This window comes from Crocuta crocuta, unplaced genomic scaffold, assembly GCF_008692635.1.
Source record: "Crocuta crocuta isolate KB4526 unplaced genomic scaffold, BGI_CrCroc_1.0 scaffold548, whole genome shotgun sequence".
NCBI lineage: Eukaryota > Metazoa > Chordata > Mammalia > Carnivora > Hyaenidae > Crocuta > Crocuta crocuta.
Genome location: NW_027528725.1, coordinates 475,446 through 490,287, shown reverse-complemented (window position 1 = coordinate 490,287; position 14,842 = coordinate 475,446). Strand labels below are relative to the sequence as shown.

The 14,842-nt window shown below is 43.1% G+C and overlaps 1 long non-coding RNA gene across 1 annotated transcript; it reads left to right on the top strand.

Annotated features, from left to right (window-relative positions):
* The first annotated feature begins 7,906 nt into the window (after positions 1–7,906).
* On the top strand, positions 7,907–14,119 carry LOC144224341 (uncharacterized). Its single transcript, XR_013333015.1, has 3 exons — positions 7,907–8,001; positions 13,372–13,494; positions 14,047–14,119. It is a non-coding gene; the product is annotated as an uncharacterized LOC144224341 (long non-coding RNA).
* Positions 14,120–14,842: the final 723 nt, after the last annotated feature.

Sequence of the window (14,842 nt, the reverse complement as noted above, 5' to 3'; positions counted from 1 at the left end):
AATATCCACCATATGTGATGACATCATCTTTCTGTGTCCTGGGGTATTTTGTGTTTTAAAAATTTCTCAGTTCGAATTTCTAATTTGGCAAATGTTGACAAATATAACTTAGATAAAAAAGCTCTTCAAAGATTTTCAGTAAATTTTAAGAGTAAAGAAGTACTGAGACCAAAATGTTTGAGAACCACTTTTCTGAATTGTGATTGTGCATTCAGCTAAGGGTGAGGTAGGCTGGGGGGGTGTGGTCAAGAGAGAAGTTCACTAGGATGGGGATTATGAGATTGTGAATATTCTCTAGCATTTGTCAGTACAAGGACTGGTGCAGAAGAGAATGTTAATCATTGCATTAAATCACACTTGGGCATTCCTTTGTTTATTCCACAAAGCATTTTAGTGTTTCAGCCTTGAGGCTCTGGTATCTGTCTGCATTCAGATCATGGCTCAGTAGCTTGGGCCACTTAATCAATCTCCCTGTGACTCAGTTTCTTCATTTTTTATTAAAAACTTTTTAAAAAATATTTATTCACTTTTGAGAGACATAAAGAGACAGAGTGCAGGCAGGGGAGGGTCAGAGAGAGAGGGAGACACAAAACCCGAAGCAGGCCCCAGGCTCTGAGCTGTCAGCACAGGGCACGATGTGGGGCTAGAACCTACACAGTGTGAGATCATGACCTGAGCCAAAGTCAGAAGGTCAACCGACTGAGCCACCCAGGCACCCCCAGTTTCTTCATTTGTAAACGAGGATCAGAGTCCTTTTGTTCCCTGGATTACTGTGAGGGCTTAAAGGAGATAATGCAGGTAAACTGCTTAGGCAATGCCTCTGTGCTGGTTATTTTCCATTTGTCCCTCTTTGCCTCCACTCCCTGCCCCTTCCTCCACCCCCATATATATTGGACCTTTTTCCACCTTGCTCTGTGTCCTGGAGAGGTGAAGGCAGGGTTATCTTATCCCCTATGGACTCCATTATTTATATTTCTTTGCCCTCTGGCTTTCCATTGAGTTTGGCCAACGGGAGGCATCAGCAGATGAGAGGTGGGAAGAGAGAGAAGTAGTGGTATTTCTTCCTCTGCCGTTTTCCTGATTTGGTCAGGTTTTGCACTGATGGGTCTTCTCCAGCTACACTTGCAGCTACAACTCCTCTGGTTGGGTCCTTCTTCATGGTTCAAGGTCTCACTGACTCCTCCCCTTCCTCTCAGTCTAGGCTGCTATCCTTGGGCTCCTCACCATCCTTTCTTGTTCCCTCACCCTTGCATACGCGATCAATTCCTTACATTCTTTTCAAGATTCCAGTGAGCTCTCTGTGTTCCTTGCCGGGATCCTAGCTAACACTCCAGTCAGTAGCAAGTTCTGAGAACGAGTTAGTGTCATTGATTTGGATTCCTACATTTGTTGCTGCTGTGCTGATGGCTGGCTGCTACCACTGCTTGTGAGGTTCTCCCCTATGCTCATCCCCAAGATAGACACAGAAAGAGCAGTTTTTGCTTGCAAGGGATCGGCATTTAGTGACTAAAGATTAAGTGGAAGCCTGAAGCCATAAATGCCACAAGCCAACACAGCGAGGGCTGAAAGTAAGTTCTCCTGGAGCTCAGAGGAGGAAGAACTAGTTCTTGGGAAGTGGGTCACTTTTTAATAGGGCGAAAAAAGCGGGAGTGTCTTGGTAGCATAAGCATGGCCCAGATTCTCTGGGCAGGGAGGAGACATCTGACTGATGTAAACAGGGCCTGATGCAGAGATGGAGTGATCTGGCTGGCGTCTGACCACTTGGGGTTGTGCAGGGCATCTGAGGAACTGGGCCTTCTGGCCATTGGAGTCATGGAAGGTTTGCAGGTATGGGCTGAAGTGCTGGTGGTGGTGGTCATGGGTGAAATGTACCTGTGGTCTCCGTGTAGGTTATAAGGGAGTGAATCTGGAGCAGGTGGAAGGGAAGACTAGGAAGCCCAGACTGGGAAATGCCAGTAGAAGGAGAGTCGAGCTGGGCAGGAGAGAGGTTCTGAGACTGGACGTGCTAAGTTCTGAGTCTGAGGTCTCCACCCCGCCCCACCCAGAGGGTTGGTAGATGCTTGTCAGAACACTGAGGGATAAAAAAAACAAAAACAAAAACAAAAACAAAAACACTGAGGGATAGCCTGTTATTTCTGCCACTCACATCCTGGATGACCTTGGGCGAGTTGCTTTTCTTCTCTGGGCGTCTGCATCCTCAGGTGTGAGATGAGGGTGCGATACACATGGTCCCCACTATCCTCTTGCTCTGACACTTTGAATCCACACTGCAAACATGAAGTTGACTTTCACTTCCTCTGATAGTACTTGACCTCCAGGAGAGGTCTCATTTTCAAAGAAGAGAATGATAAGAGGAAGGGCTGATAATACTGAGCTCCTGCTGCCTTCTAGATTCTGTGCTATGCAATGTCCAAATGTTATCTTATTGAATTATCCCAGCAACTTTCCCTCAGTTAGCACTGAATTTCACTGAAGTAACAAAAAACTCGACTCACTGTGATTTTAAGCAAGAGGGCATATATTTTTATTTAAAAAAAAAAATCTAGAGGCAATTGCTTGCTGGCCTTGATTTGATAGATCTGGTATGCAGAGATAGATAGCATGCGTTTGTCTTGGCCTTTCCCTCATGGTCACTGGAGGGCTGCTGCTACTCCAGCCATCACCTCTGTGAAGGTAGGATGTGGGGGAAGGGGCAGCATCGGCTGTATCTGTCAGTCCTTTTTTATCAGTAGAGGAAAGTTTTGCTGGTCTCCCTCATTTACGGAAGAGGACACTGAGATCCAGGGAGGTTGAGTGTCTTCCCAACACTGTCCTTGTGACTCTTCCCAGTTGCCTCTCCTTTCCTGTCTTGGACCAGCAAAACCTGTTTATTGCTTGCAGATGCCTTACCCCACCAGGAGGCATCTGTATTCTAGTAGAATCCAATCAAGGTTAAGTTCATGGCTCGAGGGAGTCCACACTGGGCGACAGCCTCTTGGTTTCTTTAAAATGTTGTGAAGGTGTGTGTGTGTACTGGAAGTAGGCTTCTCCTCTTGTTGATGGGAATAAGTGATACTAAGAACATTCAGAAAAGAACACAGCATTCAGCTGTGATCAAGGAACATGAAGACTTCTTCCCTCATTGTCTTGCTGCAGTCTGCTTGGTGACGTCTTATTCCCCTGTCACTTATTCCATCTCAAACCCTTTCCTCCTCTTTGAACCCCTTCACAAACTCCTTGATATCCAGGGGAAAATGTTCCCATTCAGGCCAAAGCATGCCACTTGATGAGATGGCTCTGCCCTTCCATCCTTGACTGTGAGCGCCTGGGGTTGGGCACCGACCCTGGTCCTGGACAGTGAGGGTCAGTAAATGACAGTAGGGTGCAGGGTGAACATGGTTTGTTTTGATTTTTTCCCTCTACTGGAAAATTACCAGATAATTATTTTTTTGCAGATTTAATTTAAATGGAAGCAAAGACCTTGAAGGAAGTTGCAAATTAGAGCTAAGTGTGGAGATTTGGAAACACGAAGACCAAACTTTCTGCTCTTTTGTATTTATCTACTGTGGAGCAAGGGGAGAGCCAAGGGCAAATCAGGGGGTGTCTGCCTAGAATGATATACTCATTCTCCTGGCTACTAGGGGTTTGTTCTAGTAATCTTCAATTTCATATGTGGCTTGTGGAAAGGCCATTCTACCCATAAACAAGCCATCTGGAGGTCGGTTGCTATGGGTGTGTAATAGTATGGGGAGGGGTCAAGAGCATGTCCCTGGATGTATTTTCTTGGTCCCTAGATTTCCAGATGAGGGAAGGTCCATTTCCTGAGAATCAAATGAAGTCTGAGAGCTTGTAACTGCCTAGCTTAAAGCTCGTTCTGGCCCCCGGATACCTTCAGAGCACACCACCTACCTCCCTCCTACAACTGGGCTTTTGCAGAGATGGGCGCTGTGGTGTTTAAGCTGGTGCAGCAAGCACGCCCCTCTGTATTCCTTTCTGGCTATTGCTCCCATTCAATATTTGTGCCTAGATGCACCCGTTCCTGCTGGAGGCCTTTAATAGCTCACTTGACATTTTCCATGTTTTGGATGGTTGTTCCTATTAAATTGTTGTAATGAAACAAATGAAAATTACTTGTGTCTTCCCTTCTTCTTCAAAATCTGTTTCTAAATGGACTGTGTACCAAGCTTGCCACAGCAGTAGATGTTCCCTGCATAGCTGAGCCGGCAGTTTGAAGAGAAGTAGCCAAGTGGGCATTAGAGCCGGGCCTCTGGAAGGGCTCCTCCAGCTCTTTTGATTTGGAGACGAGGAGGTGAGACCAGAGAAGGGAAGTCACTGCTGGGTTTACATCGTTCCTGTCAGAGTTGGCGTTGTAGCCTAAGAATCCTTATTGTCTGCAAGTTTATTTGTCATGAAATTGTAATGAAAGACTTTCTAATTTGCTGGACTCCAGGAATAAGGCTAAGAAGTGGTAGCTCATGTTTTCAGCACCTGAGACAGTGACAATGTTTAATGTTTTCATTTCATTTCATTGGTCAGTTTTCCCATGTGAGTGTATTTTATGCTTGTTTTAATAAATAGGCAAATATAAGAAATATGCATTCTGAAGGAGAAACTGAAAACTCACCCATAACTCAAGTCCCCGGAGTTAAGTACTGTTAGCAAGACTTCGTCTTCCAAAATTGTTTTCTCTAAATAAGTAAACAAATAAATAAATAGGGTCATCTTGTTTGGCAACTTGCTTTTTGTCACTTACTAATCCATCACAAACATCTTTTGGAACCAAGAAGTACCCATGGCCTCATTTTTAATGATTGCATAACAGCCCATTGTATAGATGGACTGCACTTTATCAAAATCGTTATTAGACGTGTAGGCTGTTCCCAGTTTTTGCCATGACACATAGTCCTTTGCTAAATACAAATGATTATGGAAGAATAATACACTTTTGCGCTCTCATTTATTATTTTGTTAGAAGGATTTTGCATAAGGGTGATTTATAGGTCACTGTGCTTGCACATTTTAGAGGTATTTGACATGAGCCTCCAAAAATTGCATTCCAGAACCGTGTCAGGTAGTTTCTTACAGAAACACAGGAAAAAGCCCATTTCCTGACAGCGTTGCTTCGCTCCACTCAAGTTTTCCCCTTATTTTTTCACTTCTGGTCATTTTGTGTCTTTGAAAATCAACCATTTCTCTGAGATGTAAACATTCATTATTACGGAGTTGTGCCGAATTTTCTTTTACAATCAGCAAACATTTCATGCCTGCTGTAAGCCCTTCCGCATTGTTCATACTTTGTTAAGAGCACAATACTCTGGGCGTATTTCAAAATGGCTCCTTGTCCCCTCCCTGTGCTGCAAGGGGATTTTTCTCCAGTCTTCACTGTGCGCACCTGAGAGGGCTGGTGGAGGGGCTCACAGATGTGAGGGGATGTTCCCCCAAGACGGGACCCCTCTGGAGTGCTGAGCCTCTAGCATTTTGTCAGTTACAGTTTGTTCTCTTGCCCAGTACCCGTGCCCATGGACGTGTCTGCCCCTGGGCATCTGCTCTGGTCACTTGTGACTCCCTGTGTGCATCTGTCTAGGGGCCACAGCTTTCCCAGTGATGTCCATCCTCTAATGGAGCTAAGAGGAATGGTCAGTTGGCAGTTTGCTCAGCCCTGTTCCAGGATGGGTACGCCAAAGTCCAAGCTCCTTACCTGTGGGACTGGGAAACCCAAGTCCTCCATTCTTAATGTTCTGAATTTGTTTTCTTTTCCTTTTTAAAAAATTGATTAGCATTGTGAGATGTTTGTCTATATTACTGGTGTTTTCACAAAACAAGTCCTTCTTATTGATTCTGCTTCTTAGGATTTGAATGAATTATTTCCAGCCTTTACATTTAATAATTCCTTCCTCTTTCTTTAGGGTTTATTTGGATGTTATTCTAGCTTTTTGAGTCGGCTTCTCTTTATTCTAGTATCTCTTAATTTTACTCTGATTATTTCGTCCTGCTAACTTCCTCAGGGACAGAGATTATCTGTAGGTTACTAGGTCATAAGCTTCTGTAGGACAAGAATCATGTGTGTTTTGTTCACTGTTGCACCTCAGCAGAAAGAAAGTGCGTAAGCCACAAAGGTTGAATAAATGAATGAATAAAGGGATGACTGCCAGACTTAGGGTGTCTGTTTTCTGGGTTCCATGTATTTTCCCTGTTGGAATTTATTTGCTGGTTTCTTCACCATTCTAAATTTTCTGCACACACAAAAAGGATGCTTCTTTGACCCACCTGTACTATACATGCAATTTTTTTTTCTTGCTTTGTAAAATTGAATCTGGTTATCATATTTTTAATAACATTTTTAATAATGTTATTATGGATTCATTCCCATTCCCCAGATGGATCCTATTTTACTGAACTATTAACCTATTGATGTAAATTTGAGATACTGTCAATTATTTTGGCTATTAAAAGAAATTATGTGAATATTTTAATGCCTAGCATTTAAAAAGTATTGTAGAAACTTTCTTTACAATAAAAACATGGTAGTTGAGGCTCTGGGTCAAAGGCATGAATATTTAATGTTTATATTCTGACAAGTGGGCTTTCCAAAAGGGTAGTACAAAATTTGGCAGCCAACAGACGTGCATGAAAGTAATTACCTCCCTGCAGTTTTGCTAATTTGGGGTTCCGTCCATCCCTGTCTTCCATCTCTGGCCCCGTGCTCTTTGAACTGTACTTTAATGCTTTTCTGTGTCTCTTTAGACCTTTAGAAACTTTTTCCAGTGTCTCAAATGCAAAGAAACCGAGAGAGGAAGAAAGTTCAAGAATTAAGATGATACACTTAATTATTTACTTCGCTTGTTCTTTATTTAAAAAATTAAGATTGATTAAAGTAAAAGAAGTACAAAGGAGAAAATAAACCCCAATGGCTCATTTATTATTGAATACATTTCACAGGTTGAGAAAGTCAAATCGTGGAGGGTGGAAGAAAATGGAAAGTGAAAGCCTCATTTCCCATTTTCTGTTTCTCTCCCTGGAGGTAACTGCTTCTAAATGTGTCTTTGATTCTTTCCAGAAAGAATTTATATACACTTACCAGCAGATTTATTATATTGTATGGAACGTAAGATGCTTTAGCACCGGCCATTTCTTGGTGTTGCCTTAAAATGTCAGCGGACATTCTTCACCTAAATCCTGCAGCTGTCACCTGGCTGGTAGTGATTGTGACAGGTTTGAGATTCTAAGCAGCATCTTTTTTTAAAACAGAAATGTTACGTGTGCTTCTTAGAGTCAGTGAAAGACGATGTATCTATTTCCATACTTTTTATCTACATAAAAGGATCCCATTATTTGGACTGTTTTGTGTCTTGCTAGGAAGTTCAAAAAATTACATCAGGTCACACAAGTAGTAAGAGGAGCCAGGATTTGAAACGGGCGCATCTGTTATGGAAGTACGTACCTTTACCCCCTTCTCCCGCAGTTTTATTGAGAAATAATTGACATACATCACTGTATAAGTTTAAGGCGTCCAGCAGGAGGGCTAGATTTACATATACTGTGAAATAAGTATCACAATGTGTTCAGCTCACAACTATCTTGTCATATAGATGCAATAAAAACAAAAGTAAAAAAAGGAGAAAATGTTTTCCTGTGATTAGAACTCTTAGGATTTACCTTTTTAACCACTGTCCTGTATGTCATAGAGCTCTGTTAGCTAGAGTCACCATGTTATACATTCTGTCCCTAGTACTTATGTATCTTATAACTGGAAGGCTATACCTTTAATCCCCTTTCTCCAATTCTGCCTACCCCGCAGCCCTGTCTCTGGTAACCAAAAAACTGGTCTCTCTTTTTATAATTTTTTTTTTGATTCTGCATGTAAGTGAGATCATACAGTATTTACCTTTCTGTGTCTGACTTACTTTACTTAGCATCATGTCTTCAAGGTCCATCTGTGTGGTCACAAACAGCAGGCTTGGAAGCACGTATTTTTAACCACTGTGACATCTGCCTCTGGGATGGCACCCTTGGGAAGAACAGGTAAGAGTTCCAGGGAATCAGAGCCAGATTTTATAGAAGAGACAACTGCAATTGTGGGGGAGGGTGAGAGGGCTTGTTCAAGGAATTGCCTGCTTTGTGAAGGAATGAGCTGGAGGGGGTCCCATTTTAATGAAATGACCTTCAATTCTAGGCACTCTGGGAATATTTTATTTGAGATGATGAGCTTGCAAGTTACCTCCCATTTTGAATAGGGGCGCTTTGGGGCTCCTGGGCGGCTCAGTCAGTTAAGTGTCCGACTTTGGCTCAGGTCATATCTCAGAGTTCATGAGTTCGAGCCCTCCACATGGGGCTCACTGCTGTCAGTGGAGGAATATGCTTGGGATTCTGTTTCCCTCTCTCTCTGTCCCTTTCTCCCCTTCCCTCCACCCCTATCCCTGGTCCCCTTTCCCTCCCTCCTCTCTCTTCTCTCCTCCTCCTCCACTCTCCTCCCTCCCCTCTCTCCCCTCCCCTCTCCCTTCCCTCCCCTCTCTCCCCACACCTCTGTTCTCCCCATCTCCTTCCCCCCTCTCCCTTGTCCCCTGTTCCTGCACAAGCTTGGCAGTGTGCTTTGCGTGGAAGGTGTGAAGCATGGTTATCATGCCAACTCAGCCCTGGACCCACAATGAAATGCTGAGTCAGTCATTCCTTGTGCCTCAGCTTTCTCATCTGTGAAATAGGAGACGCTGGGCTTAATGAATATGAATGTAACTTCTGACTCAGTGATTCCATGACAGGTTTTTGAACCTCTAGCTTTGTTAGATAGGAAGAAAAATCTTATTAGATACTGAAGGTCAGGGATGCAGTCTTGCAGCTTGGCCTAGGTAGTGCTGGACATGTTACCTATTGAAAGCTCTGCAAAAGAAATACGTGGCCATTTTGCCTCCTCTTTTCAAGATTCAGGGTGGCTGACAGCAAAACTCTGAACAAAGGTGGACAGGTCTGAGGTCAAACCAAGCTGCATTTATAGCAGAAGGAATGACGTGACATGTCCCCTGGTCTCCAGTGTTGAAGCTTCTTACTTGCAGATCAGCCCCCTGGCCTTATTTCTGGGGTGTCATGGTGAAGATCTTCACCCCACAACAGTAGCCTAAGTTGCCAGTGGGATGAACCAGGGTTTTTAATCCATTCTGTGGAAGACTATAGATTTGGGGGATAAGGTTGCTGATGGCAAGGCACATTTGCCACACTTCTCTTTGTATGCGGGTTACACAGTCTCTTTTTGGCTATCTGCCTCATTCATTCATTCATTCCACTGATATTTATATTGACTGAAGGGAAGGTATTTCTATTTCCTATGTCCAATAACTTCAGAAGAATTGCCCATGATTCAACTGGACAAGTTCATTCAATTGTTTAACAGATATTTATTGACTACTTATGTTCTTCTAGACACTGGGGGTATAACAATAGGTAAGGCAAGCCCTTACCTTTCTAGATTTTACATCCTGATGAAGGCAGATAGATGATAAGTAAGAAGATGAAATATAATATAAAATCAAGTGGTTGTAAATGCTATGAATAAAAATAAAGCAGAGTAAGGGAATAGGGTATGGTAGAAGGGCAATTTGGGATGGGGTGTAAGAAGGTCCACTGAGGAGGTGACTTTGTGGTTGAGAACTGAATAAAATGGGCAGATGATCATGTGCAGGTCTGTGGTAGAACTAGTCAAAAGGCACTGCAGTGCAAAGGCCCTGAGGTAGTCTCACTGCTATGTGGGTAGTGATTGTAGGGGACAAGAATGGAAGTGAGGAGACCAGTGGGAAAGTCTGTGAAGTCAAGTGAGATGCAGAACTCAATTAGGATGGTAGCAGAGAAGGAGGTTGGTCAGCCTGGATGCATTTTGAGCCCCTAGGGCTTGCCCGGGAATTGGATGTGCAATGAGGGAGTAGGAGATGAGTCAAGGGGGCCTCTAAGACTTTCAGCCTGGGTCATCAGATGGCTGGAATGAGAAGGAAACTTAGCCAGGAGCAGGTGGAGTGTAATGAGGGCAGTCTAGGGGCTGAAGGTGTGCCCTGGAAATGACCCATCTGTAGATGGTACTCAGAGCCATGTTTGATGAACTCTGGTTGAGTTCATCCAGGAAATGAGTTAGCAGTGGAGAAGAGTCGGCCACACCTGCATGGGGACAGTGGCGCTGGGAATGGCAGTTTTTCTTCTTTTTCCTTTTGTTTTTTTTATAAGAGGGAAATAGCTAGCTTCGCATTCCTTCTTAATTGAGGCTAACTAGTTACAAGGCAAAACCACTTTCCCCTCAAGGAGGGTGAGGTGTTTTATCTCTGTAGACCAGATCTGGGGCATTCAAAGAGCTGTGTGTGACTCATGTCTTATCAGCAGCTTTTTTATGCAAAATCCCTCATGCCAGTCTTTTTGTCCTTTCTTTTCCCTCTTTGCCTTTTTAACCTGTGTTGGCAAAATATACACTGAGGCCCAAATCAAAGCACATAATATTTTTATTCTCCCAGTAAGAATGCTTGTCCAATAGATCTGCTTTCGGAGGAGGATGAAGAAGAAAACACCAGCATGCTCCCTGGCCTGTACCTAAATCACACGGTGCGTTATCTCTGCCGCCCAAGAGGGAAGACAGCACATCAATCCCCCCAGAAAGCTCTGAGCCTCGGGATGGTGGCTTTGGACTGTCTGTTTTTCTAACAGCAGAGTTGGAAGAATTTTAGGACCTTCTCACCGAGAGTGAACCAGGCACTCACTGAGTGCCTCTAAGAATTCAAAGGAAAGGATCAAGGGCCCTAACAGCATGGTGCGCCCACTATGTATCATATGCTCCTATTGGTTCCCACAGAGATGGGGCAGATTGACGTGTTCTCATGAGGGTGGGTCACGAACAGGCTTTTGTTCCCTTGAAGGAATGGCTCCAGGGACCCACCAACTGCTTCTCTGGAGAGATCGGTCACAGCTGGAGACCACCAAGTACAAGGCAAGGTCGTCAGAGTCTAGTGTCACAAGAAGCCCATGCCTCAACACCCTGGGGTGGATGTCTCAGGCCGGACAGAGACAGAGACCCAAATAGTTCTCTTGCGATCTCTTCAGTGTTATTTCCACCATATTTTATTTCTCAGAGAGAATGTCATTTTGTCTTGACTGAAGGTAAGCTGTATGGCCAGTCAAATAAAGTTTCTTAAGGTTCTAGGAGGGTAAGCTAGTGTTTATTGGTAAAATGTGCGGGTCCATCTGTCTCTCACCCAGTTTCCCCATAATGATTTTTTCAGTGCTTTTTCCAATCAATGGAGGCGGTCTCCAAAAGTGCTCACTTAAGTCTCGGTCACTGGGCGATAGTCTTTCTTGCTTTCAAATTGCATTCTCCAATATCGTAGCCATCAGCGACTCACTTGAAGTGTGGTTGGTCACAACTGAAATGCGGAGCTCAAACCCACGAACGGTGAGATTATGACCTGAGCCGACGTCGGATGCTCAACCAGGGAGCCACCCAGGCCCCCTTATCTTGTTGTTGTTTTTTAAAAATTTTTAATGTTTATTTTTGAGAAAGTTAGAAACAGTGGTAGAGAGAGAGAGAGAAAGAGAGACAGATGATCCAAAGCAGGTTCTGTGCTGTCAGCACAGAGCCCAATATGGGACTTGAGCTCACAAAACCTGAGATCATGACCTGAGCTGAAGTCTGATGCTTAGGCAACTGAGCCACCCTTGTTATCTTATAATTTTGATAATAATCAACCTAACAGGTGTGAGGTGTATCTCATCGTGCTTTTAACTTGCATTTCCCTGATGATTAGTGATGTTGAGCATCTTTCACACACCTGTTGGCCATGTGTGTGTCTTTGGAGAAATGAACTTTTGGTTTAGTGATGTCTGCATCCTCTTCTATGGCTTACTGTTTCCTTTTCACCTACATCCTGAGCTTTGAAGAAATGAGAGTTTTGCTGTCCCTGTCCCCCTCCCCACCAAGGCCCCCAGGTCTCCTTTACAGGGGACCAGATCCTTAGACTTCCAGGTGTATGTGGGGCAATGAGGAAGTGTATACTAGAGTTTATTGTCTTGGCCACTCAAGGGCTAGATTCTTTTGCTTTTTACCCATACCTGAATTCTGGAGACTTGAATTTGTCTGAAGTTTGAGGCATTACTACATATAATTGTGGCTAGTTTTGGGAATGCAAACATATGCATAGTTGGTTGAACAATAAAATATATTCAAAGCTTCAAAGGTGTGTGCACATGTGGGTTTATGTGTGGGCATATAATGTTTGCTGTTCTTATTTTTTTAATAACTAATGATTCTAAGGAATAAACAGTTACTATTTATTTTTTATCTATTATTTATTTTTATTTTTATTATTTTATTATTTTATTATTTTATTTTTTATTTATTATTTATCAACAACCCTGGTTGTTGATATGGAATTTGGAAAGGAATAGATTCTGTAAATTGTGCTCAAATCGTTGGACTAAAATGTCCAGTAAAGCCATAGTAATGAGTGAGGGAAGAGCAGCTTGAAGATGGATCACAGTCCCACAGTGGTGGAGGGGGACCCAGGGATGGGGTTCCTTATCTTTAGGATAAACTTCAGCCCTGTGACCATGCCTACTTGCCCAACACAGGTCTTGCATTGGACGATCAATAAAACAAAGTCATGGCACTCTGGTTCTCTCTGTGGGAAATTTCAGGATCCCCTTGCTCCTGTTTTGCCTTGGTCTTTCCCTCCTCCCCCCAATGCCCCATTATGGGCCAGCGTGCCTTCTGTGTCTCACTTTTCCTGATCTTAATCATGGAACTCAGGAGCATTAGCTGAAGCTTTGGCTTTCTGTAACATGTGTCCTACCTGAATAGCATGAAAGAGCTCACAGGGGCTATGAAAACTAGAGGGAGAGATAGAGGTACACTGTGGGGGCCACAGAGAGGGAGTCTCAGAGCATCTGAACTCTTGTTTTGTTCACTTCTCCATTTTGCCGTGTGCGCAGGTAAGAATCATACCATCTAGCATAATTCCTTTGCCAGGTGGAACAAGGATAATGGATTTAGCTTCTATTTTTGGATGTCGCTCTGTCTTTGTAGTCCTTTTATCTGAATCCCTTGATCATCTAGAATAGCTTGGCAGTGCTGCATTTCAGAGCAAAGTGAAGAACAGATAAATAATTTATAAATAATAAGATTCTAGTCTGAAGAAAATAGAGAACTGTTTTTCAGTTCCAAGTAGAGAGGGAGCTGCAGACAAACATTAACATTGGTTGATGCAAATATGAGGATTTGTTTTCATCCCAGGCTTTCTCCTTGAGCCACTGTCAGTAGCGGATAAAAGGGACCACAGAACTGACCAGCTCAGGAGTGATGAGGCTCTCGAGTTGCTGCAAAGCGCCAAAATCATATGCATGACCATTTAATTTTTGTTTTCTCTTTCCCAGGAAAAGAAAGAAAAAGGGGGCAAGTCAAAGTCTCTTCAAAATCCGATTTGGCTTTTTTCAATGGGATCATCTATCTTCTCTATCTGGTTTTGCCAGTTAAACATTAATGATGCACATCCTAAGGTATGATCTGTGAGTGCAATTTATTTCTGAATTCAGCCTTTCTTCTTAAGAGTGTTTGCTATAATGGATATACTGGAATAATATCAGGGATTAAATTAAAAAGGTACTTCAGAGAAAACAAATACACCAGAGGAGACTCCGCTGGAGAAACAATTTTTACTTGTCTCTTCACACCCAAATTCAACAGATATTTTCTAGGGGATTTCAGCTACCAGAAATAAAAGGAACTTACTGGAAAGTAACTGACCAGTTAGTACTAGCTACTGTTTATTGGGAGGCCCAGACACTAGTCATGTTATACTGATGATCATGTGACTGGCTATTATTGTACTCATGGTAAAAATGGGGGATTTGGTTCCTAAGACCTCTGAATTCATTTCCTCTTCAAAAGACTTAGCTAAGAAACAGCAGTGTCAGTGGCTGTTTTTCTTCCTTTCTTGTAATGCTTGATATCACTCTTCATACTCTAATGACTATCACCTTCTATTAGTCTCATCTCCATGACAACTGATCAATCAATAATGATTTCCTTTTTTTTTTTCCCCACCCTAGAATTTCCCTGGAAGGCAGCTCATCAGACAGGCCAGACTGGCAAGTAAGAGAAGGTCCATTTCTCAAAGGGTGTGTAGGGTCAATAAAAGATGTAGCTGCACCTTCGCTGAGGGGTGTTGGGTGCTTCCTTGCAGCCTTGCCTGATGCAGTCCACTCACCACACACTTTGATTCATTTGCCATTTCTGCTTGATGCTTGTACCATCCATTCAATTACCATGGAAATTTTCTCCATCCATTTTGGGTTTACACCATTCTTCTTAGCTGCCATGTTGTGTTTTTGCTTCTTGTGCATTTCTTGGGGGTGCTTAGCATTTGATGAGAACACAACAGTGATTCTTCGTCAGAACCTAGTTTTGAGCCTGTTCTATATGTGAGCCATCATGGCAGATGGTGAGGATAAAACGGTGAATTAAGATATACTCCCTGTCCTTAAAGACTTCACGTTCAGATGTAGGGGATGAATCTCTAAGTAGATATTTGTAAAATAATGTGGTGATTGTAGGGCTAGAGACAGAAAATCAGAGGTTAAAAGGGGACGCTAAACTTAGTCCACTGGTCAGGAAAGACTTCCTGGTGGAAGAGATGTTTGAATTGAATCTCAGTTCAGAATAGGTAGGATTAACCAGGTAAAGGAAGTGAGAGTGGAAGGGATGGCAAACCAAACTGCAGGCTTGGTGTGGTTAAAGTACAAATTGAGAGGTAGGGAGTGTCAGGAGATGAGACCCAGTGCACGGAACACCACTGCAAAGGGCTTGGACTTCGGTTGTGGGGAAACTTTGAAGTGTTTTTAGTCT